The following is a 5,399-nucleotide window of genomic DNA, read 5'->3' on the forward strand; positions in this document are numbered from 1 at the left end:
GGTAACCCCCCCGGACCAGCACAGTTTGCTCCCGCCCCCCCGCACTCCCCCTTCGTTGGGGTGCGTTCGGGAAGAGCCAGAAGCCATGGCTGACCAGGCAGCTGCGTTGGTGGCATTGGCCCAGGAGAACCAGGCCTTGACTCACACCGTTCAGCAGCTAAGCAATGCGGTTACGGCGCTTTAGCAGCGGTTGGACGCCTTACCGGCTCCTGGGGCCGACTCCCCAGCTTCTGGCAAGTACCCAGTGGCCCTGCCAGAGAAATTTGATGGGTCCCCGGCCAGCTTTGCCATGTTCCTCGCCCAGGCCAAGCTGTATATTCAGGGGCGAGCCCAGAATTTTCCTGACGATCGCACCAAGGTGCACTTCTTGATCAGCTTGCTGAAGGACTAGGAGGCCAAGTGGGCTTTGCCTCTGCTCCGGCAAGACTCTCCTTTGCTGACAGACTATGTGGGGTTTTGTAACCACTTGGAGACTGCGTTTGGCAACCCTCTGAAGGAGAGCCAAGCCAATTTGGCGATTCATCGGTTGAGACAGGGCAAGTCGACAGCCGCCTACGCCACAGAATTTCGGCTGTTGGCACAGGACTTGTCTTGGAATGACTCTGCACTTCGGGACCAGTATCTCGAGGGTCTGTCGGATGAGATACTGGACCAGCTGGCCATGATGGATCGACCCACCACGCTGGACGCCTGCAGATAGACGATCGGTTGGAGGACCATCGCCAGGCCTGGGCCCCCCAGCACTCCCAGCTTCTGGCTCCAGTCTCTACCAGCAGGTCCACGGCCACAGCCCAGTTGCCAGAGGAGCCTATGCAGCTCAGGGTGGCGCGGCCTCGCCTCTCCCCCGCGGAGAAGACGCGGCGTCGGGAGGGGAACCTGTGTCTCTACTGCGGCGGAAGCGGACACTATGCCCGATCCTGTCCCAAGAAGATGCCGGCCGCAGGGAAACCGCCAAGGCCCTGGCTACCTGGGGTCCCAAACAGCACATGAAGGGCCCACACCGGTGGAATTGCAACACCTCATGGTCCTGGTGCGTCTATACCCTCCTGGTGGGCCCTGGATTTGTTAAGGTGTGAAACCTAAGACGCTGGCAAGTTAGCAATGTCATGTGACTTTAAGTAGTCAAGCTCGTTAAGTTGTTAAGTTGCTCAGTATATAAAGAGTGTTTGTTTTTCTCTGCCTGTGGGGTGTGAAGCAAAAATGTCTGAAAGCTCCGGAGGTGTTTCTGTTATCTTTCTGCAATAAACCTGTCTTTGGAAAGACAGGCTTTCCTGTGTCGTTATTTCTTTGCTGCTGAGACTTTGAAGCTTGTACTGCAACAAGAATCTCTGCACTGGACTTAATTAATGCTCTGCAAAGAGAACTGTTGCTGGTGGCGCAGCGGAAGCGTTTACTGGACCAGTACACAGACTCTCTTAGGATTCTCAACCACAGTCTGGTAGATTCGGGGGCAACCCACTCCTATATGGACGCTGCCTTTGCTGCCCATCATCAGGTGCCACTTCAGGACAAGCCAGAACCGGTACAGGTGGAGGAAATTGATGGACGGCTCCTGCGTTCAGGTGCCGTTACTCGGGAGACCCAGCCCTTGGTCCTGTGTCTCCAGCAGCACCGGGAGGTGCGAACTTTTGACATTGCCTCCATGCCCCGGTTCCCCCTGGTGCTCGGGATGGACTGGTTGGAGCCACACAATGTTCAGATCGACTGGGTCAAATGGTCTGTGTGCTTCCCAGACCCATGTCCCCATGCTCGGTCCAAGATGCTAGCGGCTGCGCCCACAGGGGAGGCTGCATCAACGCTCCCCGCTGCATACCGGGATTACCAAGACGTGTTCGAGGAACGGGGGGCAGACCGGCTGCCGCCGCATCGGTCGTTCGACTGCGACATAGACCTCCAGCCCGGAGCGCCCCTGCCTGTGAGTCGCTTATACTCTCTTACAGAGCCAAAGCGCGAAGCTTTGCAGGACTTCCTGCGCAAGAACCTGGAGCGTGGTTTCATTCGGCCTTCTACCTCGCCCACCGCTGCGTCAGTGCTCTTCATTAAGAAGAAGTGTGGGGAGCTTCGTCCTTGCCATGATTACCGGGCCCTGAACAAGATTACCATCCCAGACCGGTACCCCTTGCCCCTTATCTCGGAGTTGTTGGAGCGGGTGCAAGGGACGCAGGTGTTCACTAAGCTAGACCTCCGGGGGGCCTACAATTTAATTCGGATCCGAGCCGGGGATGAGTGGAAGACAGCATTCGGGACCTGGTATGGGCAGTTCGAATACCTGGTAATGCCCTTCGGATTGTGCAATGCGCCCACTGTGTTCCAACAGTACATCAACCACGTGTTCCAGGACTTGCTAGACAAGTACGTGGTGGTGTACTTAGATGACATTCTGATTTTCTCCCGTGACCTGGCTCGCCACAAGAGTCATGTCCTGACAGTGCTGCAGTGCTTGCGGGAGCACCGCCTGTATGAAAAGCTCAGCAAGTGCGAGTTCCATCAGCGGTCAGTGGACTTCCTTGGTCACCGACTCTCTCCAGATGGGGTACAGATGGATCCTGGGAAGGTGGCAGCGGTTCGGGAATAGGCGGCAACCCGGAACCGCAAGAACCTACAGCGATTCCTGGGGTTCGCCAACTCTTACCGGACCTTCATTGCAGATTATGCTCATCGCACCACCCCGTTGACCCGGCTGCTGCGCCCCAAGACACCATTTTCCTGGGACAAGGAGGCAGAGGTGGCATTTCAGGGATTGAAAGCCTGTTTCCAGAGGGCGCCGATCTTGCAACATCCTGATCCCTCTCGACCTTTTGTGGTAGAGACTGACGCCTCCAGCACGGCTCTTGGTGCCGTCTTGTCCCAGCAGCATGGACCTGATGCGCCACTGTTACCCTGTGCCTTCTATTCCCGCAAGCTCCTTCCGGCGGAGCGTAACTATACCGTGTGGGAGTGGGAACTGTTGGCCATCAAGGTAGCCTTTGAGGTCTGGCGCCACCATCTTGAGGGGCACGACACCCGGTGGAGGTGAGAACCGACCACTGAAACCTGGAGTACCTCCAGACCACCCACAAGTTGAACCAAAGGCAGATCCGGTGGGCGTTGTTCTTCTCCCGGTTCCAGTTCCAGATCCGCTACATCCCTAGCTCCTAAAATCAGAAGGTGGATGCCCTGTCCCGGAAACCCGAAGACATCACAGACACAGTACAGCAAGCAGTACCAACAACGATTTTACCACCGGCCGCGTTCCTGGCCACTCAGGAGGCTGAGCCACTGCGGGCTCGGGTGCGGGAACAGCAATGGGTCGACGCTTGGGCCCAAGAACGATTTCAGGAACTGGCCGAAGGGTCATGCCCTCAGTATCCGGGGCTGGTCTTGCACCAGGGCCTACTGCTGCACCACGGTTGCCTGTACATCCCGCCAGGTCCACTGCGGGCTGCGGTTCTCCGGATGACCCATGATGCCCCATCAGCGGGTCACTTTGGGAGGTATCAGACCACCCATCTGGTAAGCCGGGAGTTTTGGTGGCCCCGCCTGAAGACTGACGTGGCTCGCTATGCCGTTGGTTGTGACGTCTGCCGGCGGGCCAAGGGTCCTACCGGGCGACCCCCCGGCCTACTTCAGCCATTACCAGTCCCACCACGTCCTTGGCACATGGTCTCGCTGGACTTTGTGGTGGACTTACCCCCGTCTCGTGGCTGTACCTGCCTCCTGGTTTTCTCCGACCATTTCACTAAGATGGTGCACTGTGCCCCCTGCCCATCTGTACCCACAGCTAAAGAAACTGCTCAGCTATACCTTCAACATGTCTTGCGCCTGCATGGCCTTCCCGAGCCTGTGGGGCATCCAGTTCACATCCTGTTTCTGGCGAGCATTGCATCAGGCCCTCAGGACAGAGGTCTGTCTATCTTCAGCCTACCACCCGCAGACCAATGGTCAGACGGAACGGGCAAACACGGTGCTGGAGCAGTATCTCCGGTGTTACTGCAGCTTCCAGCAGGACGACTGGGTCGACCACTTAGCATTGGCAGAGTTCGCTTACAACAACGCGGTGAACGCCTCCACGCAGCAGACCCCGTTCCAGGCCAATTACGGTTACCACCCGCGGTTATTCTCGGATGTGCTGCCAGTATCCGCAGTCCCTGCAGTGGTAGATTGGCTCCAGGCGCTCCAGTCTCAGCAACAACTATTGATGGAGCAACTGCGCCAGGCCAAGGAGGCATACAAGGCCCAGGCCGACCGCCACCGCCAGGTGGGGTCGGACCTCCACGTCGGTGACCTGGTATGGCTCTCCACTCGCCACCTCCACCCGTCTCGGCCTTCGCGGAAGCTGGACGCCCACTTCACCGGCCCGTTTCCTATCATGGACCAGGTCTCGCCTGTGGCATTCCGTCTCCGGTTACCCCCAACCCTGAAGGTTCATTTCATCTGGTATTCCACAGGTCCCTTCTGAGTCCAGTAGCCCCGCCCGGCGAGTTCCACCCGAACCGGCCCAACCGCAGCCAATTTTGGTTCAGGCGGAGCCCGAGTACGAGGTGGAATGCATTCTGGACTCCCGATACCTCAGGGGAAAGCTTCAGTATCTCATAGACTGGAAGGGGTATGGACCCGAGGACTGTTCCTGGGAACCAGCAGCCAATGTCCACGCACCTGCCTGCCTCCGTAATTTCCATGCGGCGTACCCCAGCAAGCCGGGTCCGGACCCTCAGTTGAGGGGGTGGCTGGGAGGGGGGATGGTGTGATGGCCTGGGAATCTGATTCAGAGGCTGAACCAGAGGAATCCCAGCCTGCACAGGAGCCTTCAGGGCCGGCTGAGCCGGGGCAGGGCCTTGAATCTGAAGGGCCCGCACCTGTGCCGGATCCTCAGGAGCAGACACCAGATGAATCCACTCTGGCTCCAGAGGTGATTGAGGACCCATTGCCTGCAGGTGCGCCTCTCCCAGCCCTGTCAGGGGAAGGTGAAGCTGCCCCTGGGTCCAGTAACCCTCCAGCCTCTCCTGAGCTGCAGAGGCTCAGGGCAGAGAGGCGGAGGGAACTAAGTTCTATCAGGAGGAGTGCTCGCCTTAAGGCCAGTAGAGACGGGTCACCTGTGGGCCGGGACCGCCCCTGGCCTCAGAGGAGATAAAGGCCAGTCAGCCCAGTCCCAGGTTGCAGGAGCAACGTCGTTGGAAACCTGTTTCTGCCAGCACCCAGACCTGTTTTTCTGGAGTTCCCGACCACGCCCGGCTCCTTGCCTTGGACCCTGCTTCGCCTTTGACAGACAGTCTCCAGACCCCCGAACCAGGACCGGACTCTGACCACGCCTCACGGTAACCACCCCCCCCCGGACCAGCACACTTTACTTGTCGTCTTTGCTGTTTTGTTTATAAGCAGTTTTGTATGTCTACAGAGCAGGGATGGGGAGACTGTGTCCT

This window comes from Podarcis filfolensis, assembly GCF_964270895.1.
Source record: "Podarcis filfolensis genome assembly, chromosome: W".
In the NCBI taxonomy this organism is placed as follows: domain Eukaryota; kingdom Metazoa; phylum Chordata; class Lepidosauria; order Squamata; family Lacertidae; genus Podarcis; species Podarcis filfolensis.